This window comes from Rhipicephalus microplus, chromosome X, assembly GCF_043290135.1.
Source record: "Rhipicephalus microplus isolate Deutch F79 chromosome X, USDA_Rmic, whole genome shotgun sequence".
Taxonomy (NCBI): domain Eukaryota; kingdom Metazoa; phylum Arthropoda; class Arachnida; order Ixodida; family Ixodidae; genus Rhipicephalus; species Rhipicephalus microplus.
Window position 1 is genome coordinate 35,688,779 of NC_134710.1, and position 25,505 is coordinate 35,714,283.

Consider the following 25,505-nt stretch of genomic DNA (forward strand, 5'->3'; position numbering starts at 1 on the left):
CACATGCATAAACAGATTTCAACTTCAATCTCATTAGGAGAGCTTTCGCATCCTACTGCAAAATAGACACAGTTACACATATTCATATTGCTCAAACGGTCCTTCAACAGAAAACAATCTCGCAATACACAACTAAGATGCACTCTAAATGAAATCCACAACGCCAGCAAGTTCACATTAGCTTGAAACGGCACACGCACCGTGGATAACACACTTAAAAGGGAGAAACGGACCCAGCGCTATGCATATCTTAGTCTGAATGGATCGCCCCAAGCACGAAAGACAAATTAATAAATTCATTTCACAAATGCTGTCTTCTTTCATCTACAAAACTATTCCTACAGACACATCTAATACACCTAAAAACAGTTCTTTTACTTAGGGGCAAGTTTGTGTTGTAACAATCACAACATCAACAGATTCTCGTCGGATCATGAGTGCCGAGCGAAAGCGTTCAGCATCTTCCAGGTTCCTGCAACAAGCAAAGTGGTGGCAACCATAAAAGTGTGACAAAGACTACTGCCCTGTTGCTTTCTGAGGCATTTATATGCAAAGAGAAGCATTTTTGTTTGTGTACAATTCCTTGATTATACAGAGCTTTGTTTTTTGCCATTTTCTCAGTTTCAGTTTTTTGGCCACCTTTCATTCTTCTGACAAGCGCTTCTCAGCTTTGGTACCCTGGAATTTGATAATTTTTGCCTTGGTGAGAAGCTGGATGCTTAGAGAGTGTGAGAAAGTGCCATATGCAACTACAGAACAGCATAACCTTTTAGAAAAAATAAAATACGAAAATCGTTCCTTGATAATGAAAGGATTCTAAAGGGGGTTTATTGAAAGACTGAGCAAGCGGGTGGTAGCTCTAAAGGAACGCAGGCGGACCCAGATGACGGTGCTTGATCGCCGATTTCGTGCCTTTTTCTTTTGTTGATGATAGCTGACCTGATGGTATCAACGTCTTTTTTGTTCACTACAATTACGCCCGGCGAAAAAGTTGAAGCCATCCTGGCAATCTAACATGTGGGGACAAGCGGGTCAAAGTAGGGCTTCAGACGGTTTACGTGAATGATATCACGTCCACGCCGGCGATGGTCGCTCGGTGGCGTGAGGGGTTCAATGGCGTAGTTCACGGGTGAAGTACACTCGACCATGCGATAGGGACCAAGATAATTAGAGAGTAGCTTGGGTGATACACCAGGGGTGCAGGGCGGTACATGAAGCCATACAAGTGCTCCAAGAACGAACGTTGGTGCAGAACGATGGTCGTCGTCACGGGTCTCCTTCTGGAACTGTTGGTCGGATGTAGTAAGCCGCTTGGCTAGCTTTTATTTATTTATTTCATCATACTGCGGGCCGAGTGCCGGCCCAAAGCAGGAGGGGCATACATATCACCGACATCAACGTGAACAAGCGTATCCAGAATTTACACTCAAAAAAAGGTTGAATAGACAGACGAACAATTGCATGTGCAAGCGGCACTACAATAACGCGTTCATAGGTAAGGTTACAAAGTGGACGCAAATGAAAAGGCGCATAAAACAACCAACACATCAGACAAAAAAAAACTGGAATCATATATTCACTAACAAATATTCCTCTAGACAGTGATGAAAATCGTGTGCTTGAACGACGAACTCTGGTAGACTATTCCATTCCGATATAGTTCTCGGAAAAAAAACTATTATAAAAAGCAACAGTACGAGCAAATATAGGCTTCAATGCATGGGTCGACGTGTGACGCGTTCTTCTTGATGTCAACTGCCCTAGAAATGACGGTGGCGTTATATTCATCCTTTTGCACAGAATGCTCTGCAGGAAAAATAAACGGGCTATCTTCCTACGTGTTTCCAGGGGCGTAATCTGATTATTCTGCATTAGCTCTGAGATAGCCTCGTGTCTCCTATACTTTCCAAAAATAAAGCGAACTGCTTTCCTTTGAATTCTCTCGAGCTGTTGAATGTCTTTTTTTGTATATGGGTCCCAAAGCGCACATGCGTATTCCAGTTTTGGCCTTACTAACGCTAAATACGCCAAAAGCTTGATATTAGAAGGCGTGTCCTTAATTTTGCGTCTAAGAACGCATAGTTTACGAAACGCCGAGGAGCTAATATCTGTTATATGAGCCGTCCACGTTAAATCGTTGGTCAGTGTGACGCCTAAATACCGGTATTGCGTAACCTGCGGAATCACTGACTGATTTAGGCGGTATTCGAATACGCTTGGTTGCCGTTTTCTTGAGATGCGGAGTAGCACTGACTTTGAAGCATTTAATTGCATTTTAGAGTCCCCACACCACTGATCTATTTTCAACAGTGATTCCTGGAGAACTTCGTGATCGTTAATTGAATTTATTTCTTTGAATATAATGCAGTCATCTGCAAATAACCTTATGCTAACTGATTCCGGTAATATTTCTGTTATATCGTTTATGAAAATAATAAATAGCAACGGACCGAGCACACTGCCCTGTGGTACTCCAGACAAAACTGCCAAAGTAGGTGATAAACAGCCATTTATGTCTACAAATTGTGATCTTTTTCGCAGATATGCAGTAATCCAATTAACAAGGTATTGAGGAAGCCCAAGAACACTTAGTTTGTGAAGCAACTTCGCATGTGAAACTTTATCGAATGCCTTACAGAAATCTAGTAGGAGCACATCTACCTGTCCAGATCTGTCTAGTATTGCTGCGAATTTGTGGACTGTAGTTACGAGCTGAGTAACAGTCGACATTCCTCGCCTAAAACCGTGCTGATGCTGAGACAGAATGTTATTCATTGTTAAAAAATCAAGAATTTCACCGGCTACAATGTGCTCAAGAAACTTGCATGATGTACATGTGACAGACACTGGTCGATAGTTTCCTACAATGCATTTGTCACCTTTTTTGTGGATAGGCACTACTCTGGCATTGTGCCAATCCTCTGGTACATCCCCAGACTGTAATGACACTTGGAATATTCTCGTCATGTATTCTGCTATTTGATCAGCATAACGGTTTAGAAATACATTAGAAAGACCATCTGGTACAGCACTTTTTCTAATTTTTAGATTACGTAGCATTTTCAGAACACCCTCCACCGACACCACGGGAACATCTTCGATAGAAGAATTGGACACAGATGTCGCTGTAGTGTCGCTATCGTTAATAAATACGCTCTGAAAATATTCGTTAAAGCACTTGGCTATTACCGCCTCATCCGTCACTAGTTCTCCATCAAGTTTAACTTCTTTTATGCAATCTTTACGGTTGGAAAGAAAACGCCAGAACTTCTGTGGATCGTTCTTAATGTACTCTGGGAGTGTGTGGTCTTGAAATACTTTCCCTTTGCTAGGGCAATCTTAGCGGTTAAGGAATGTTTAAGCTCTCGAAATGTTTGTGTTCCGGTCTTATGCTGCTTACAGAGTCTTTTTAATTTTCGTTTGATCTGAATGATCTCGCGGCTGATCCAAGGGTTGCGACGCCCTTTTCTGACTTTTTTCATGGGTACAAAGTGTTCCGTACAATGATTTACAGCTTCCTTAAACCTCTTCCACAAAAAATGAACATCTTCAAAGTCATGGTATACTAATTTTCTTTCCATATAATCAATAATACTTTCATCATCAGCACGTACATAGTCACGTATGTACGCTAATGAGGCAATTCTAGCACTAGCAGCATGTGGAGCACTCCAGGAAAATAACAGTAACCTATGGTCTGAAATGCCGGGCTCTATGGTAAGTGTTCCGTTTGAAAACTTTTGACTAATAAAGAAAAGATCTAGTACTGCATTTTCTCGAGTTGGTTCCTGTACAACTTGGTCGAGGTTCATTGCTAAAAGTATATCTAATACAACATTGCATGTTGCATATTTTTCCGATCTAAATTGCTTCCAATCCATGTCGGGCAGATTAAAATCACCAGTAATAATAACATTACGATTTCGATGCGGCAACAGGAAATCATACAATTCTTCAAGATACGAATCAGCGGCATCAGGTGGCCGATAAACTGCGCAAAGCAGGAATGTGAAACCCAATATTTTTACATTTAAAAATAAACTTTCATGGTTTGGAATCTGGCCCATGAAAGTAACAGCTATATTTTCTTTCGCTACAACCGCAACACCACCACCTCTTGAAACTCGATCTCGTCTGTAAAACTTGTAACCTGTTAGCTTGCGGCACTCTTCTGCGTAACAAGGGGCTTCCGAGACAGGCTTGCATTCGGAGGGATCTGGGGAGTATGGCAGTAAAGTGTCGATAGTGTGCGATGGTTGGCGACCGTACAGGAGAAAAAATGGCAAAAGCCCGGTAGTGACTTGCGTAGTGGTGTTATACGCGTATGTCACAAATGGGAGAACGAGGTCCCAATTTGTTTGATCAGAAGCGACATGCGTAGCAAGCATGTCCCCCAGAATACAATTAAACCGCTCAGTCAAGCCGTTCGTCTGTGGGTGGTAGGCTGTACTCTTCCGGTGTACAATATGGCACTGTTGAAGAAGTGCTTCGATTACACAGGAGAGGAAAACACGCCCTCGGTCACTAAGGAGTTCTCGAGGAGGACCATGACGAAGCACAAAACGATTGAGTATGAAAGTTGCGACGTCTTGTGCTGCAGCTGTGGGGAGAGCAGCAGTTTCAGCATACCATGTTAGATGATCCACTGCCACGATAGCCCATCGGTTGCCTGCCGTTCTTGATGGTAGTGGTCCGTAGAGGTCAATTCCTATACGGTCGAATGGGCGGTCTGGGCATGGAGGTGGCTGCAATGAACCTGTTGCAGGATGTGCCGGGCTTTTCCGCCGCTGACATTCGTGGCAGCTGCGAATGAACTGGCGGACGAAGGTAAACATTCCGCGCCAGTAATACCTTTTTCGTAGGCGCTCGTAGGTCTTGAAAACACCGGCATGAGCACATTGCGGGTCGGAATGAAACGACGTGCAGATGGTAGAGCGCAGTGCTTGGGAAATGACTAGTAGCCATTTCCTACCATCTGCTGAATAGTTGCGCCAGTACAAAAGGCCATCACGAATACTGAAATGCAGAGCTTGGCGGCGCAGGGTTCGAGTGGTTGGAAGTGTCGGTGCCTCGGATAAAGCGTCAATAAGCGAAGCGATCTATGGGTCATTGTGTTGTGCAGAAGAGATGGTGTCCTCATCAAGAGCTGACAATGTGTTGTCCGAGGAAACAGATGCAATGTCCGGGGATAGGGGAGACCGTGACAGTGCATCAGCATCGGTATGCTTGTGGCCGGAACGATATACAACGCGAATGTCATATTCTTGAAGCCGAAGAGCCCAACGGGCAAGACGACCCGATGGGTCCTTAAGCGAAGATAACCAGCATAATGCGTGGTGGTCCGTTAACTACATCAAAAGCACGACCATAAAGGTATGAGCGGAACTTGACAAGTGCCCAAATGATCGCCAAGCATTCCTTCTCAGTGACACTGTAGTTTGATTCAGCTTTGGTGAGAGTTCTGCTGGCGTAGGCGACGACATACTTGGCGAATCCAGGCTTGCGTTGCGCGAGAACCGCACCGAGGCCGACACCACTGGCGTCAGTGTGGACCTCAGTTGCTGCCGTAGGATCGTAGTGATGCAGTATTGGTGGCGAAGTGAGGAGACGACGAAGGGTACAGAAGGCTTGGTCACACTCAGAAGACCATGACGAAATATCAGTGGTGCTGCCTATAAGTTCGGTCAAAGGCGCAATGATAGAAGCGAAGTTGCGCATGAAACGGCGAAAGTAGGAGCATAACCCCACGAAGCTCCGTAACTGCTTCATAGTCGTTGGTTTGGGGAAGTCGGCGGCAGCACGTAACTTAGCCGGGTCTGGAAGTATACCGTCCTTTGATACGACGTGCCGAGCAGCGAAGTGACACTTCTTGAAGTTGAGTTGGAGCTGAGCATTCTTCAGGCACGTGAGGACGTGTTTGAGGCGCTCGAGATGTGTTCCAAAGTCTGGCGCAAAGACGACAATATCGTCGAGATAGCAGAGACAGATTCGTCATTTTGAACCTCGAAGAACCGAGTCCATCATGCGCTCGAAGGTGGCAGGCGCATTGCAGAGGCCGAAGGGCATGACATTAAACTCATATAGATCATCCGGTGTCACGAAGGCTGTTTTTGGTCGATTGGCATCTCTGCAAGGGGGACCTGCCAGTACCCTGAGCGCAAATCTAATAATGAAAAAAAACTGTGCACCTTGTAAAGTATCAAGGGCATCGTCAATCCTGGGTAAAGGATACACGTCTTTTCGAGTGATCTTATTTAGGCGCCGGTAATCCACGCAGAAGCCAACGGAACCATCCTTTTTTTTTAACGAACACTACAGGTGAGGCCCATGGACTTTGTGAAGGTTGAATGACGCCGCGTTGCAGCATATCGTTCACCTGTTTGGTAATAACTTGGCATTCCGCCGCAGAAACACGATATGGTCGCTGTCGTAGTGACGCATGGGAGCCGGTATCGATGTAATGTAGAGTGGTAGAAGTGCGGCCAAGTGAAGGTTGAACAACATCGAAAGATTCGCGGTACTGGTACAGCAGTTGGAGGAGTTCAGATCGTTCAGATGGTGACAATCTGTCTGCGACCGCCGAATCGAATACTTTCGAAGCCTGTAGATCAGAGTGGTTAAGAGCACTGACGGCGGCGAGGTCACTTTGATTGATTGATATGTGGGGTTTAACGTCCCAAAACCACCATATGATTATGAGAGACGCCGTAGTGGAGGGCTCCGGAAATTTCGACCACCTGGGGTTCTTTAACGTGCACCCAAATCTGAGCACACGGGCCTACAACATTTCCGCCTCCATCGGAAATGCAGCCGCCGCAGCCGGGATTCGAACCCGCGACGTGCGGGTCAGCAGCCGAGTACCTTAGCCACTAGACCACCGCGGCGGGGCGGCGAGGTCACTTTAAGATGATTCTTGCGGCACGGTAAAAATTTGTCCGTTATCAATGGGCTGTACGCATCCAAGAGACTCGTTATCAATGGGCTGTACGCATCCAAGAGACTCTCCTTTAAACAGTTTGATGGTATGCGGAAAGGGATTGGTAAGGCAGAGAGCACTAGCTCCATTAGAAATTGAGAGGGCTGAATAAGGGAGCAGAGGTGGTTTTCGATTTAGAAAGAGGCTTGATGGCTCAAAAAATGCTACTTCATCACGCATGCCGTCGGAGACCACAGGGAGCAAAACAGCTGTTGTCAATGGAATGTCAGTGTCCTCTTTGACAACTAGCTTGTGCGCGGCTTGATTAGTGTGGTCGTAGGGCTGGTCGAACAACGGAAGCAGTTCAAGTTTGGAACGGGCACATATAACGGCACGATTACGCGATAGGAAATCCCAGCCAAGTATGATGTCATGAGAGCACGAGGAAAGGACGATAAACTCAACAATGTAGTGGTCCTTCGCAATTGTGAGTCGGGCAGTGCAAGCGGCTATAGGTCGAACAGGTTCTCCATTTGCTGCACGTAAGGACATCATATCAAGCGGCGTGGTCACCTTTCAGAGCTTGCGGCAAAGTTTGGCGTCTATAACAGACACAGCGGCACCGGTATCCACAAAAGCCTATGCATGGGCACCGTCTACAAAAACTTCGACGATATTTGACGGCAAGGTGCGAGGACTTGAACATTTCGATAGCACAGTTCTTGCCCCTTGAACTGCGACGGCTAGTTTCCCTCATTTTGAGGGGCTGGTTGTGGACGCATGGGTGACAAGGAGCGGCGATTGAGTGAAGGTGAGCGACGAGACTAAGTTGCCGGATAGTCACGGGAAGACGTTTTTGACAGACGATTCGAACTTTCATAACCACAAGGGGGTCGGTCCATGTAGTTGCTTCGTGGTCGGACGTCTGTGTATGCGGGCACGCAACGACCGCAGTATCGGGAGATATGACCAGGGCCGCCGCACGCAGAACAGATCGGCCGGTTATCACGCGTTCGCCAGGCATTTGCAGCGAGGGGCGCCGCCCACGCGACATACGGCTGAGTCGAGGCTGTGGTAGCGAGGGGAGGAGCCCGTGCGACGGAAGACTGAGTAGGAGCGGTGACATGCGGCAGTCCATTGAACGGCGAGGGCTGGTGTGGCTGCTGCCTCTTTACTGCGTCAGCATAAGTAAGAGGCGCGGCGACAACTTGCTGCTGAAAGGGCACTGGCATAGCCTTGGCAATCTGGTCCTGAAGTGCATGTCGGAGCACGGGAGCTAACGGTGTCGGTGGTTGCTCTTGCTGCTGCTGCGGGAGCTCTTGGCGCTGACAAAACGGCAGGAGGGAAAGCTGACGTGCGACCTCCTCACGCACAAAGTCTTTCATTTGTGCTAGAAGGCAGGAGTGGTCAAGTACGACGTCCAGTGCAGCGAGTGGTTGGTTAGGCTGAAATGGACGACGGGTGAGAGCTCGTTGCCGTCGCAATTCGTCGTAGTTCTGGCACAGAGTTACCACTTCAGACATCGTGCCAGGAGACTTCGCAACGAGCATTTGAAATACGTCGTCATCAACACCTTTCATAATGTGCTGGATCTTGGCACTTTCGCTCATTGCGGCATCGACGCACCTGCAGAGATCGAGTATGTCTTCGATATAGGCGGTAAACGTTTTGCCAGGTTCTTGTGCCCGTGAGCGCAGGCGTTGTTCGGCGCGCAACTTCCGCACGGCAGGGCGACCGAAATTCGAGGATATTGCCTGCTTGAAAGTGGCCCAGTTTTCGAACTCGGATTCGTGGTTTGTGTACCACAGTTTCGCCACATTAGCAAAGTAAAAGTTGACGGTGCTCAACTTAGCAGCGTCATCCCACCTGTTTGGTCCACTGACTTTTTCGTAGGACGACAGCCAGTCCTCGACGTCCTGGTCTTCGGCGCCCGAAAAGATTGGGGGGTCTCGATGGTGAACCGGGCTGGGGCAAGTAGCGGCCGCGAGAGGTGCTGTCTGTTGGGCAGCGTCAACTTGCATGGTGGATGGCAGGGTGCGGGATCGGAGTTCCAAGGTGTAGGAGATGTAGTTACCCAGCACGATTCACCAAATGTAAAAGGGGTTTATTGAAGGACTGAGCAAGCGGATCGTAGCTCTAAAGAAACGCAGGCGGACCCAGATGCCGGTGCTTGATTGCCGATCTCTTGCCTTTTTCTTGTGTTGATGATAGCTGACCTGATGGTATGAACAGCTTTTTTATTCACTACAGGATGAACTTATAAACTTCATAACATTGTTGTAGGAAAGCTAGAGCCACGAAACTTGCTTTTTGCACTCTTTGCTAAACGTAGAATGCAATGACATTTAATTCAGCAAGATCTGTATAGCCAATTTACTAAAAAGGTGATAAAAGAACTTCTAATTAATAACTAATTAAAAACAAAATGGTAAGAGGTACATAAAAACTGAGTTCATATTTGACATCGGCACATGTATATACACCATCTCATAAGTTTTCATCACCCTAGCTTAAATAATAACATGCCTGATGGCTAAGTGCCTCTTCCCCCTTAACATACCATGCAGCAGTCAAACTTGGATGATCTTTTGCTGGAAGCAGGATTAAAACACCAGGATATGCGAAGCACTATAAAATTTGGAGCAAACTGTGTGTTCTAATACCTTGCACAGCAGGCATAAAATTGCACCAGAACGCCACTCACAGAAAGATATGTCCTCCTACCCTTTGTGTCAAGCCTCACCATGGTGATTCTAGTGGCTAAAACTCTCAGCTCTTGACCCGCAGGTTGCGGGATCGAATACTGGTTGTGGCGGCTGCATTGTCGATGGAGGAGAAAATGCTATAAGCACGCGTGCCCAGATTTGGGTGCACGTTAAAGATCCACAGGTAGATGAAATTTCCGGAGCCCTCTACTATGGCATCTCTCATTATCATATGGTGGTTTTGGGATGTTAAACTCAAAACCACCATCAATCAATCAATACCTTTTGCTGAAATAGTCTCTTCCCTCGTCCAGTTCATGCGAATGCATAGTTCAACCAATGTAGCTTTCTTTACGGTTCGTCCACAGCTTAGTTTTAATCTTTCTCCTAGTGATTTATTGAATGACATTATTATATTTAGCAAGCATGAACTTCCCCTAGAAATTGTAAATGAATATTAGTGCTGCCTTAGAGGTAGCACTAGGCTTACGATACCACTTGGTAAGCACAGACGTGAGCCTGATCATTTGATTTATTAATTGATTGATTCACTTGTTTTTGTTTGTTTCTTTAGTTATCTCGTACACACTACCGGTCTTGAGCGAGAGTGAATTTAAAACTGAAAAAATAAATAAATAAACATGTGAATACATCTAAAAAATTACTGTATATGGAACCTTAGTGCTGCATGAAACAGCACTCGGCACTGCGAATGGCAAAGTAATTGTTGAATTACATGGCTGATTAATGAAAAGTAAGCAAAGAATACAATCATGCAGCTGGTTGATCATAAAGCACAAAGATATGAGCAGAGAAACCACAGCAAGCAGTGTGAGATTGCATGTCTAAAATTGACATACACAGCATCCTAATTGCCTCCCATATGAGAAGTAAGGACTAAAAATCAAGGCTTGTTAATGCAATCAGAAGAGAATTACTGTATATCGAAGATGCATGAAAAGTGTACAGAAGGCCCAAAACCCACTAATATGAACAATCAAGTGCACTGAATAAAAACGAACAAGTCTGGCATTGAACCAGCTCGACAGGCCGATCCTTTCAAAATATGGGCACTGCTGCAGATGAACATCTTTTGTACTGATATTCCCTAACCTTCATTGGACAAAGGGGCCCAGATTCACTACTTCTGTACTGGTGGAAAGCATTGTTTGTGCTCTGCTCCTAACTCTTTTCTTATCTACCCCCACTATCTACATCAACCATCATAACTTTGAATTTCGGTGTGTTGGTGACTAAAATTTCAAAAAGGTTAGGCAGGATCTGCAGTACAATAATTCACTTTTATTGCTTGTCTTTAAAAAATGAAATTAGGAATTGGCATATGCCCAGCATGGAGTCATTTTAAATGGTGGGGTTTATTAGTGATGGAATCGATCCTAAGAGATTTGGCGCACAATCTCTAGCAGCTAAAACCTCAGCTTTGAGCAGCAAATCAGCCATTTTTAACACTTGACAGTCATACATTTTCAAACACACATTTTAGGTCTCTAAGTGGGAGTAGTTTACCATCTTTAACAAAATAAATATATGCATGCACACTTGCATATGATGCCTGAAAAAGTAAAGTTGACCCACAGCTTCTCGGTTTCCTGCTGACAGCCCTAGATTTCTGTATAGTCTTGGCATCAGGATTCTTGGCATTTCTTTGTGATACACATTTCATTTGCTAATCAGTATGACTTTCCTTTATGCTTCCAGATGCATAAATTTTGGACGCATATTACGTTTGCCATCAGAAAGAACTAGCCATGTAATGACGTCGGTGCTTTCACTGCAACCTAGAAATAAGAGTTCCACAGAGAAGTACGTGCTGTCGTTGAACAGACTCATTGAGCTTTTGGTTTTTTGCACATGATGAAAAAAAAAAAGCTTTTGGTTTTTTTGCACTTGATGAAGGAAAAAGAAGAAGTGTCTCTTTAGAAAAACGCTTGTTTCTGCGCTCTGTTTTTTTAGTGAAATCATCGGTCTTTTGAGATGCCTCGCCTCCCCGTCTTACGGTGATGGCCGTGGAGCATGCCAGAGGCCTGCCTGGTCACAGGTCCTCACACCCGTCAACCACAAGGAAGCGAGCTAGCTCTCCCAGTGACACTGAGGACACCGATCTCTATTCTATGTTGGAAGACGACACATCCGATGGCAGCTTTATACCTGTCCGGGGTAAGAGGGCGAAGAGAAGGACGGCGAATACAGCAGCATCAGCTCCTGCAAGCACAGCGACTGTGCAGTCAAGGCCTGCGCGCTGGCCGCACATCATCTTCATGCCCGAAGATCCATCAAGCAACCTACGGCTTCTGAACAGGCAAGCCCTTTTCGTTGCTCTCAAATGTGCGGTGCCACATCAAATTAAGGACGTACGAGTAAACCCAAGGAAGAACATTCTCGCCATAGACATGCACGATGTGAGTGCGCTAGGACAGCTGCAGCAAATGACTGAGCTAGGTGGCATTAAAATGCGCCCATTTATCCCGATGGATGATAAATCAATTGCCGGTGTAATTTACGACATCGACATTGCCATTCCTAATGCTGACTTGTCTACCCTCATCAAGCCTACCTACGAGGGAACTGTCATTACGCAAGTGCGCCGCCTTGGAAATACGCGCTGTGTAAAAGTCTTTTCAAGGGAGATTGCATACCGTCCCACGTTAAAGTTGGACATTTCCGACATCTGCTTCGACCATTCATCCAAAAGCCAATTCAATGTCATCAGTGCTTCAGGCTAGGACACGTCAAGGGCGTATGCCCCAACTCACGACTGTGTCCCCGCTGCGCTGAACCTCATGCTGAAGACGCCTGTCGGGCGACTACTCTGAAGTGCGCCAACTGCAGCGGTCCTCATGCTGCCTCGTCGAAAGACTGTCCTCGAATCCAAAAGGAGCGCACGGTTCTCAGACAAATGGCTCGAGACAACTCGACACACAGGGAGGCAGCCGAAGTAGTCTGGCGTCGGCGTCATCGAAAGTCTTCAAAGGCGGCACATTCCCGAGACGCTCCTTCCCACTCTTTAGCGGTTCCATCCAGTAGCGCTGCGAAAGGGCCCACCACTTCTACGAAAAAAACAGAGAAGCCTTCTTCTCTAGAGGAATGGACCACGCTCCCGACGCGCTCTTCTGCCAAGGAACTTCTGCAGGTTGTGGCCACACAAGAGCCGTCTCTAACCATGGAAGATACACCTAAAACTGATTGTCAAGTGATCTCGGTGCTGCGTTCCCTCATAGAAGCCATCCGAGCGATATTAGTTGACATGAAGACACCATCTGCTCGAAGCGCACTTGGACTATTGGACGCCCTAAGCCCAGTGCTTGAATCTCTCAACTAGGAAGATGGCTACTCACACCTCAACATTTCGTAAAAAAGTCAAGGCTGCATCCGTCATCCAATGGAACGCCAGAGGACTGAAATCACGCCTTTCAGATTTTCGTCAGTTTGTGTTTACCAACGTGTTTCCAATCATCGTCATTTGTGAACCCAATTTGTCAAAACCACTAAGACTGTCGGGGTACGAAGCTGTCATGTCTTCAACGAACGGTGCGTGCAGCAAAATAATCGTCTTTTTTCGTCGTTAACTGACGTATGTTGTGCAACCAATTGCACCTCACGATGACAATCAGTATGTCTGCACCACTGTGAAAAAGAACAAACTCATGTTTACTCTCATAGGCGTTTATATATCGCCGTCGAATAATCTCGATTCCAGGAGATTAGCGGATATTTTGAGAGTGTCTCCTGCACCATGGGTCCTCATAGGTGATTTCAATGCGCACAATCACGCATGGGGAAGTACGCGGACAAATGCAAGAGGACGCAGGTTAGCAAACATCGCCTACAACTATGACCTTACTCTCCTGAACGACGGCAGCCCCACTTTTCTTCGAGGGGTGACGTACGACAGCTGTCACGACCTTGCCTTTGTCTCCAACTCCCTCGCGAGATATGTCAAGTGGTTTCCAGATGTTGAGACACGAGGAAGTGATCACATTCCAATCTACCTTAACATCAAAGGCTTGTCTAGTTATGGTCCATGGATGACCATTCGAGCAGTCCAATGGACCAACTTCAAATCTGACATGGAAGATGCTTGCAGCGATGGCCTACGATCTGGGTTAGAGGAAACAATTAAGAGCACAATGCAAAACGCCACTCGCACGGTGACGATATCTTTCACACGAAACGACTTTGATATAGAGTTGGAGCGACTCCAAGCACTGCGACGCCGGGCGGAGCGTCGCTATCGGCGTACAAAATCAATTGACGATCTTAGGGCAGCCAGGATGATGCAAAAGAAGATTCGGCGTCGCATGGATAGATTAGCGTCGGAACAATGAACAATGTTTTGCCAGTCACTAGACCCTCGCAAGCCACTCTCACACATTTGGAAAACGGTGCAAGGTCTGCGTCCCCCTACGGAACAGCGCTTTCCATTCAAAGCCCTCGCGCTATTTCAAAGGAGGCAAGACATCGATGTCGGAGAAGTTTTCTGTGCGCAGATCGCCAACCAAGCCACTCGTCCAAATTCTCCAGCGAGAGGCGACATCCCCTGTTCCCGTGACTGCCACATGGACCTCCTTTTTACAATGGAGGAGCTCGAGGTGGCACTAGCTCTCTGCAGGCGTTCAACTTCTCCGGGCCCAGATGGTATTCCGTACCGAGTCTTGTGCAACCTTGGGGAAGGTGCAAGGAGAGAACTGTTGAGCCTCTACAACATCTCGTGGCAGGATGGCAATGTTCCTGATGACTGGAAAGTAAGCCGCTTGTTACTCATCTTGAAGCAGGGCAAATCCCCACTCGAACTCACCTTATACCGCCTAATAGCACTGGCCAGCTGCGTAGGAAAGATAATGGAACGAATGATACTAGGCCGCCTGGAGTGGTATCTTGAATACTACAAGATTTATCCGAATTCAATGGCTGGTTTCCAACGCGACCGCTCTTCCTTTGACAATGTCGTTGATCTAGTTTCGTACGTTCAGCACGAAAGATCCCGTAAGCGACTATCTGCAGCTTTGTTTCTACATGTGAAAGGCGCTTATGATAATGTACTACATGAAGCCATTTTGGGTGCTCTTGTGGTGGTTGGCTTTGGTGGTCGAGTCTTTCGGTGGATTTCGAGTTACCTGGCTGCAAGATCATTCTTTGTGTTAACAGAAGATGGCCTAACTACGCGAAGCTATACTTCCAGGGGTGTTCCTCAAGGCGGAGTTCTTAGCCCGACGCTATTGAATCTTGCACTAACTGGCCTTGCTGAATACTTGCCAATCACCATTAAAATCTCAATATACGCAGACGACATCTGTGTCCGGACATCGGCAGTCACACGTCCTCAGATACGTTCCCGGCTTCAAAAAGCAGCAACTATGATTGCCAACTACTTGTTCAAACAAGGTCTCAGCATATCACCAGAAAAATGCACGCTGGTGGCCTTCACTCGCAAAGCAATGACCCCTTATGTCATCTCAATCTGCGGGCGACCGATTTCTTATGCCAAAACCCACCGGTTTTTGGGCATCATTATTGATAGGGACCTCTGTTGGAGTCCGCATGTGACCTATATGAAGAAGCGCCTGACCGCTATTTCCCAACTGTTCAAGTTCCTGGCAGGAAAGACGTGGGGGATGTCAGTAGACGCAATGATGGAGCTCTACATGGCCCTGTTTCTCGGTTTCCTCAGATATAGCTTGCCCGTGCTTAGCAATACCTGCAAGACCAATGTTCCTGTTCTCCAGGCAGTACAAGCCCAAGCGCTGAGAGTGTGCCTCGGTCTGCCCAGATGTACGTCAACGGAAGAAACAATTGCAATCGCTGGTGACTATCCGATACAAACTCACATTGTTGTAGAAGTCCTGAAAACGCACATCAGACACTTCGCACGTGCTCCCTGCCATCACCTTGCACTGTTGCCTTCAAAGAGGCGCCAAGCATCGTTTGCCAAAATGATTGTGAAATACAATGATAAACTTCCCTCGGGCTTCACTCCTGCATCTAAACCATCCATACCACCCTGGTGTCTTATTCGACCGACAGTGCATCTTAGTGTACCAGGGATCCGGAGGAAATCTGAGCTTTTGTCGCCCGTGCTGAAACAACTGTCTCTTCTTCTTTTGCACGAGAAATATTCAGACAGCATACATGTATACACCGATGGTTCCACGAACCACCAGTGTTCGTCAGGGGCAGTAGTTATCCCAGCAAGAGATGTTACCATCAGCTTTAGGACTGACCACTCCACGGCATCTACAGCAGCGGAACTAGCTGCTTTGCGCGCTGCACTTTGCGTGGTCAATCGGGAACCACCGCAACAATGGTCGATTTTCAGTGACTCAAGGGCTGCCCTACAATCTGTGCTCTCAGCACTGCGTCGCGGGCCATACAAACAGCTTGTTTTCGAAATTTGATGCCTTCTCCACACTTCACACGAGAAAGGGCATCATGTGACGCTTAAATGGCTGCCAAGTCACTGCGGCATCATAGGGAACGAACATGCCGATACTGCCGCGCGGGCAGCCCTTCAAGGAACACGAGAAGAAGCCATACCACTTTCGCGGACTGATGCTGCCAGTAACCTTCGATGACTTGCGCGTGAAATCACGTTTTCCCTATGGTGCCCACCAAGCATCGATACGAATCGTCAACACCTACTGTCCTCTTTGATGGCTCTCCGCATGCCCATTGGACTCGACCGAAGAGAAGCCACCCTTCTTCATTGCTTATGGCTAGGAGTGGCATTTACAAAATCTTATTCCTTTGTCATAGGAATGGCCGACAACGCTCTCTGCGATGCCTGTCATTGCGAAGAGACGCTACACCACATCCTGTGTGACTGTCCGTTGTATGAAATCCAGAGACAGTCACTGGCATCCGCTTTTGCGTGCATCGACAACAGCCAAATGTATGTGGATACTATTCTGTCAGCCAAATGTATGTGGATACTATTCTGTCAAGTGCCCGAGAGAAGACACTGCAACAGAAGGCGACGAAAGCTCTGTTGAAATTCCTACGCGACACCGACTTGAACAAGCGACTGAAACAGCAATGTCACACACCGCGAAAGACAAGACTGGACTATGACTGAGTGCGCGCGTGTGCTGCCAAATGTGCTGTTTCTCTCTTCCCTCTCAGCTCTCTTTCATCACCCCCAGCCCTCTCTCATGCGCAGGGTAGCAAACCAGCTGCCTATAGGCTGGTTAACCTCTCTGCCTTTCTTTTCACTCTATTTTCCTTCCTTCCTTCCTTGCACTTTATGAAGAAATGGTATATTGCAAATTCTAACAATACAGAATGTGAAATTCACTAAAATGAAAGGCTAGGCTTTGCATTTTACTTAGACAGAATTTTTTTAACTTGCACTCTTGCCAAAGAAGCAGGACCAATATACAAGGGTAGTATTTCACTATGCTACAGCAGAAAATCTTCTGGCCACTATAGTGGCTGGCATAGTTTATATATGCGGTCCATAAAGTGTGATAAATACAACTTCAGTGACCTACATAAATTTGATAGAAGTCAGAAGAAATAGAAATTTAATTTTTTTAAAAACTACTGAACATATGCGACATGTTCTGGTTACATATGAATATTTATTTCTGAAGTTATTGCAATCACTCCTCACATAATAAAATGGTCCCTCATAAAAACTTGTAATTCTTTACTTGTTTTTATCACTTCTTTTTAGTGTCCTGCCTAAACATGCAGCTTGACCAAGATGAACCCACACCAACTAGCCGAAATTTCTACACTGCTCTAGCACCTTCAGTGGCATTGCCAGGCACACTATACTAAATTTTGTGCTCTTCTGTGCATAGGCTGGTGCAAAATATTATTATGCAAAGTGTTTTAAGACGAGCTATGCATGCCTTGGGGTTTGGCCGAGCCTTGCCTGGTGTATTGCATAATTCTCTTATTGGTAATTACGAAGGGTGATGAAGAAAACCTAGGGCCTAATAGCAATTTTCCGTAGAAGATCTTAAATACTGTCCAGGATATTAAAGCTTGACATAAAATCTGAACTTCAAATTAGAATGCAGAGTGTCCAAACACATCTGTCTCTCATCCAGAATACACTAGCATCACTTAAAAACTGTAAAGAAAAGGGTGAAAATTGTGCCGCAGTAGTGAATGCCGTTCAAGAAAGGGTTGCAAAATCAATCAGTAAGCTGGTGGGAGACTCAAAGGAACATCCAAGTGATGCTCCATACCCAAGGTTTTAAAAAAATTAGGACTTTCTAATTTATATTTTAATTTATAATGTTAAGACTTTATGATTTACAGGGCTGTATTATTTCAAGAGTGCATCCCAATTGAAGAGGGCATCCAGCTCAGATGAACTGAAATTGACATGCGCTCATCGTGGGCCATGGAAAAAGTGTTGAATGCGTGTATTGTATATGATTGCAGAGACAGCAGCCAGCCCTAATTTTGTCAAGTCTCATCAGATTCTCCTTGTCATCCAGCAAGCCTCTTAAAACCTACTGCTCTGTCTTGGTCAGTTGTAAATTTAAACACATGCATAGAGGTCATAGCGTACAATGTGAGGCTCATTGTTGCTCAAAAGTGCGGAATTTAAGAATGGCCCCAAGGCCTAACTTGGTTCCATCAAATAACTAATTTGACTTAGATTATGTGCTTTTGCTAGAAACTATGATGTTTTTACTGTCCAAGTGCGCGATTCCTTCCATGATAAGCGTACAATCGTATCACACAGCTGTTATTCATTGGTAGGGCCATATAATTTCTGTACACAAAAAAAAAACTTTTTGCAATGTAAGTTATGAGCTCACAGTTTAGTGGCGATATTGTCTGCAGCTGTCATCCTCACTGAGATAGGAAGCTCAGCGTGTGAGCAATCTAAGCCGAAATCCAGATGTTGATCATTCATCCTGCCATAAAATCGTGGAAGTGCTGGAATATTCTTCGTAAAAAACACTTTGCAGGCCTGATACTAGCTCAGGAATCACATTAATTGTTTGGAAGAAGAGTAGATTTGCACAAGACTTCACTTCATGTGAACTGCTTTACCAGTGGATGTTCGAAAGCTTCGCACTCGTTGCGAAGCTTTCGACCATCGTTGCGAAGGGCCGAACCATATTTCACCATCCTCATCATCATCAGCCGCAGCATCAATGAAGCGTGCAAGCTACGCAAAGGCCTTACAGATGCACACTGGTTGCTTTGTTATTATGAAAAAAAAAATGGCAGCATATCCACGGAGTGAATGATGGAGAGTGGGGCGAAGCATTCGTCCGTCCATTCGTTCTTGCTTCCGTCCGTCCATGCGTGCGTCTGTACGTGCGTCCGTCCCTGGGTTCGTCCATGCATCCACCCCTGCGTCCGTTCATGCATCCATCTATGCATCTGTCTGTGTGTTCGTTCGTTCATCTATTCAACACTCCAAGTACCACCAACTCGCATTTTTCATCATATATTCCCCATACAGAAGCACCACCACCCAGCGGACATTCCAAGGACTAAACGAGAGGTGGCACACGCACACTTTCTTACGGCTTGTGCTTCGGGTCTACTTCCCACCTTTAACCACCTCGAGTTCATGGTATATACTAGTTCACTGTATTCATGGCACTGCCGCACAACGCTCGCTATACCTTTCTAAAAGCAAGGAGGTTACGCTCAGCGAGTAGCAACCTTTTCCTGTCAGATAGTGCTCAATGTACATGCCAATGGCTGCTAATGGGGATGCCAATGGCTGCTAATGGGCGTTAACTAAAAGCCGAATGCTCCTGTCTCTAATTCCCCATTAGCAGCCATTGGCATAAACATTGAGCACTATTTTTTATTGTTCAACAAAGCACAGAAGAAATTTCTCACCGGCACCACCTTGGAGGTCAAGACGTTATACTTGTTATACACTACAACGGCTATGAGGGACTAACGGGTGCCGCTATAAGGAGCTTCGCCCCTAAAAGATGGTGATTGGTATAGTGAATACCTAGCTAGTGTACCTGCAGTAGGCAACCCATGAGAGTTTACTGAAGGCTCTATGGAAGGCCACTCCTTCAGCTTATGCTGTGATTGTGCTACGTTGTCCACACAGGCCTGACATCTTTAGGCCACTTGTTCTTGTGCAAGGGATTTTTTTTCATGGTGTTTTTTTTAACCACATTTTAAAATTTTGTCTGTTCAACAACAAGTACCAATAGAAAGAGACCTCTCAAGGGCTTATATGTTACGACAGCTCACTGCCCGCTGTTATCTCTAAGCACATTACACAGTTGGTTCGAACCTGCTGCTTTCTGTTCAACTAACTTGAAGGGTTCAATGCCGTGTGTGACTGTAGTGTACTAGTTTACTGTGAAAATATTGCACAGTCAAAGTGAACACGTATTTATAAAATTAAGGTATAATTTTACAGCCTGCATTTGAAGTTTGACAAAGTGATCAATAGTCTGGTAATGATTATTAACATTAGTATAAAGCCTGCTGTAAGCCTTGCCTTACCAAGTTTTTCAAACTGCAAGTTATGATGTGTGCCACTTTGCGTGGAAGGGTTTACTTGTTAAAAAAAGTAGTTCAGAAGGAAACATAATCCCTTTGGCTCGGTAAGTGTGGAAGTTAATGTCAGCAATGACATGAAAAAGAAAATTTGCTTTTGGCTTAAAGGGGGACATGGGACTCGATAGTGAAATATATTAGTATAAGGCCTAGAAACATGATTTTTTCTGAGAATATTCAGCTTTGTACACTGATTGAAAATATGTAATTACGTTTTCTTTACATCAATCCAAAAAAAGTCACAACTATTCTTATTTTATGAATTTTGGATGTGACTTGCATAAAAAGTAATGCATAAAAAGTAATTTGAACCTGTATATTGCTGAATATTCAAATAGTAAAAATATGCAATTTCATGCTAGTATCTAAATTTTACCCAAAGTAATGAAGTTTTATGTCGCAGTCTCTGAATTTTTACTGGTGATTTCAGGAAAATTTCTAAATTTTACAATGTCCCTAAACATTTTGTGAAGGTTTTCTTGCACACTTTAATACCCTAGCATTCAAACAAAAAAAGATCAAGAAAATCGAATCAGTACTAGCAACACAGTGCTCATCCCAAAATTCAAAACATGCAAAACCTGTATTTGAGAAAAACGCAAAAAACTGGAAAAGTTGTGAAAATGAAAATTTCATGCATGAAAGCCAGAGCACTTGTATTCACAATCACTCAGAAAGCCTTTGCGGAGTAGTCTGAAGCAGGCTTTTGCTTGCGCTTCTTCTTTGCGCCTGCCTGGAACGCCGCTGAAGATGCAGGTTTATTCTCCGAGCCGACGGCACGGCGATAGTCTTTCTCAACCGCCTGCTGGGTACCTGTGCATGTTTGATCTAGCTGCAGTTCACGCAAAATAAGTGAACTAGATTCCTTGTTCCCTAAGTTGAAACACAAAACAGCATCTGCCATAGCAGTCTCAACGGCAAACAATAACGCATTCTTGTATTTCGGTGAGAGGTCCAAATGACCGAATGCAAGGCCTCATTCGCATTCTGCGTCTTCCCTCTGGTGCACCTCTGCAGGATCTTTTTGTCGGACAAGCGTTCATAAACAGGACGCAGTGAATTGCTCACAGCCTCTGGCAAATTGTACTTGCTTTTTTTGATGGGTTTATTCCTTGCCATGGCTCCATTATGCTTGCACCAAGTTTCGAGCCGTGTGGACAGAAGCTATGGTGGTTTGATTTCTCGTTAGTGGATGTCACATGATGATACATAGCCCCCCCAGCCTCGTGCATCTCATCCACATTCTCAGAATGTGATTTCAAAGCCCAGCCATAATAACTCGTCAATTTTGTGATGAGGTCACCTGTGAGACGGCCCTTGCCACTGATGCGCTCGCTGCTGTCTCCTTTGTGCTTCTGCACGAGGTGCCGAAGCGCAGTTCCCATGCGCTTCTGCACATGGTTCGAGCAGTTTTCTTTTTCAACATTTATGAAGCCGTACCCCTTAGCTTCTTTGAAAGCACTGTACGACCGGCTATCTACATCACAAAGCATGGAGGTGCACCTGAGGCCATGAAGTGAAAGGGAGCGCTGAAATAAAATCATTGCTGCCTCTATTTCCATTTGGCCAGCCTTGCATGAGGTATTTTTCTGGCATGAATGTTTGGCTTTCTATTCAGAGTATTTTGGGCTCTCGGGTTTTGGACCACATTCAGAAAATTAGAAAGCACAACATAGTCTAGCACATAACCTGAAAAAACTTCTATCACAGTGGCTATTCCAATGCGAGAGGTGTGTCCTCTTGTGTTCCAGCTTCCATCAAAAAAGACGGAAATATTCCCGGGGTTGCCTAAATCGAGGTTCTCGTAGAGGTACTTTACCACTGTGGCACACTTAGTCAAATGTTCGGCACAAGCTCTCATTGCTGCTGGCTGAAGCTTCTTTTTCAAGTACTCTTGGTACGTTTTCGTGTGAAGGCCCTGATGTGAAACACTGATAGCAGTAAAGATGTCATTCAGAGCTGTCTGACCATTCCCTGTGCTCTGAACCGCACACACCGTGCGAACGCTGATTTCGAACCGGTTGCAATTACTGCTGCCACCAATCCGTTGCGAGCTCCATTTCGAACCAACTTCTTCGCAGTTGCTGCAGTGAAGCTTCAGCTTAGCGGCTACGCCATACTCACACGCGTCACGTTCGATGGTCAACTGACCACGGCACACTCGGCAAGCAGAATGTTTGTTTTGTAAACTGTTCACCATGTCGAAGTCAACCATAGTATACGTCGGGGCCGACGAACTTTCAGTGCTGCGCTGACTCGCGAGAACACTCATTTTGCGATCTGTTGCCAAGATCGAGAAAAGTTATCCTGCTTTTTGCAGGACGCAACCCTCGATGAGTTCTCGGTCAGCCGATGTCAAAAATGTCGCGTCTATCCTCGCAGCTCGATCGCACATACTTGAAGTACTGCAGGCAGTAGTCGCAGTCACCGCCACGCTTTCTCCGGCTGCAAGATTTGCTGCAGCAGCATTCTCTGCTGTCTTAATCACAAATGGCAGCATTGTTTCTTGGCGCCTTGTTGAAGTATCACCGCAATCAGCTCCGTGGTCATCGTCGTGATCGCCTGTGTTGCAACGCCGCTTGCTCACGGAATTCGTTGCGCTCTTCCGTCAAGATCTGCAGATGTCTTCCTCAGGCAGTTGCAATGATTTATGGCACTCTGAGAGCGTGTCGCCACTGCTAGAAGTTGTAGGGATTAAAGGCTGCCTTTGTGTCGGGCTGCTGCATCGCGGCGACTGCCGGTCTCCTGCCACGCTCTGCTCTGCCGACGTAGCCTGGGCTGGCTGCGATAACTCGTTGGGCTGCCCAGCACATTTTTTCCGTCGCTTGCCGAATTTGTGAAGTGTGCGGAACTTTCGAGCACAGTTCGGCATCTCGATTTCGATCGCGAAACTACAAAACTTCCGAAATGGTGTGACAACGCGCGTGTTTGCGGCCGCGCACAGGTGATCACCAGTGTTGTCAGTCCCCGCGCTCCAATCACAAGCCGCTCGCTGTTGACTCACGTGACTGCTATGGACCAATAATACCATACAGTTTTGTCGCTTGTTTTTGCCGGGTAGTGCACACTGGCTGCAGTATTGAAGGTTTGTTACTAGCAGGAAAGTGAGCTCAACAGAAGCTCTTTCAAACGAGACTAAGATGGCCGCGATCCGATGAGTGGTTAGTGCGATCCGAGCAACGCAACAAGGGGCTGTTTTCGGCGATTTCGTAAGCGAAATCAAGTGCTGGGATGAATAAACACGACATTTTTTGGCTCAACGGCGTGTCATTTCTAGTTCATTTTTTGTTGGCCGGTGCGGGATGATATGAAGATAACGAAAATCACCAAACTGAAAAATCGATTTTCTTGCCGCTTTTTCTTTGCCAAGACCGGTGTCCCCCCTTATATTATACGATATGCTAGAGTATTTACAATTCTATTTTCATATTACTATACCAAAAGCTACAAATTTCTGCAAAAAAGTCACAAACAAAACTTTCACTGTCAGGGGTTCTTAAACAACTAGCATTTTGCCGTTTCAAACAAAGCTGAAAATATTTAAAAAAGAAACAAAAATAAGTAAATTATAGTTATGGAACATCGGCCTAATCAAATCCCACATGGCTCAGTAATGAGCCTGCTGTTATTCAGGATTTTTATCAATGACATTGCAAGCAACATTAATTGCAAAATTAAACTGTTCGCAGACGACTGCATAAATATAGAAAAATCAAAAAGATTACGTTCTGCTCAATAACACACTAACAAGATAATCTAATGGTGCGATGCGTGGCAAATTACCCTCAGTAAAAACAAAACAGTCTGCATGACAGTAATACAGAAAGAGTGGTCACCTCATAATTAAAACTTAATGGCTGCCTCATAATTAGAGTGTAAAAGCACAACTACTTTGGCAAAACAATAAAATCAGACCTTAAATGAACATCGCACATTAACAATGTCACTTTCAAAGCATTAAAAAAAACTTTTCTTAAAAGGTGTTTGCGACTGACACCAACTAACGTGAATCTTTTGGCTTATACGACATTTATTAGACCTGTTCTTGAATATGCCAACATGTTATGAGTTCCGCACAGTAAAACTCATACATGCAAAACAGAAGGCATTCACAGAAAGGCAATTAGATTTATTCATAGGAAATACCGTAGCAGTGACTCGCCTACTTTTCTACTAACACAGCCAGGGATTTCAACCTTAGCTATTGGAGCAAAAGGGACTCGTCTAAAATTTCTCCATCAAATATTACACAAACACCTAAATCTAGATGCTTCAAAGTACATTACCTTTCATCAATTACGCATTGTCCACCATAATCTTTCATACAAACTAAAGGAGGTCTTTTGCTATATAGATACCTTTTAGTTTTCTTTTTTTCTACAGGTTGTCCATGAGTGGAATAGCCTAAATCCATCCATAACTAACACCGTTTCACAGCCAGTTTTTGCTAAGTTACTGGAAGAAGTTTTAAGCAATGAGTGAATAGTCTTTGTGTAATGATATTATCTGAATCAACTTCTTTGTACTCAAGTTTCTTCAACTTCCACTGTTCTGAACCAAACCCAATTCTTACTTTCTATGCATTTTTTTAGTTGCATATTTTACTTTGTTTCAGAATTCTCTTGCATATTTTATTCATACAGAGGAATCCCATTAAACGAAACTCACTTAAACAAAAAATATGCATATACGAAATTATGCACATTTGGTTGGTTTCCTCTATATTTAATGATAAAAAAGTGCGGGTAATGGGAACATTTTTTTCGCTTACATCGGTTAAATGAAACTAAAACATCATAAAATAAAACCAATTTTCTGGCCCCTTTGAGTTCTATTCAAGAGGAGTCCACTGTATATTGCCATGCTTTTTCCTCAAGTTCTCTTATCATCCCGTTATGCTGTACGCAATTTTCAGCGCAAACTGCTCCTACAGTGATTGAGAAGCTTCAGGGCTGCCGTAGATCATTTTGTTGAGATTACGCCCGCGTCGTGAGTATTTCAGATTATTTTGGAATCTACATCGCCGCTAGCCATAACGCTAGAATGTTCCATGGCGAGTGTATAAATGCCGACACACTTCGCCGCTTGTCAGTTGATCGACGACCGACGCTCAGTTCGCCGATATCAGTGCCAGTGTCTTGCTGTAATCTCAATTTCCTTTTTTGTGGCCAAGAGTCCGGCTGAATAAACAGTTTAATCTTTGACCTACTGTCTGCTCCCTTCGCTGTTGTCACGACCCCGTGAGAACTGGCAGATGTGCTTCCTGATCCATGTACCGCACGCCTCTTTCCAGCCGTGAACCAAGTCCACGTCGTAGAGAGGACACCAACGCCAACCGCGACCAGCGAGTCAGCCTTAGG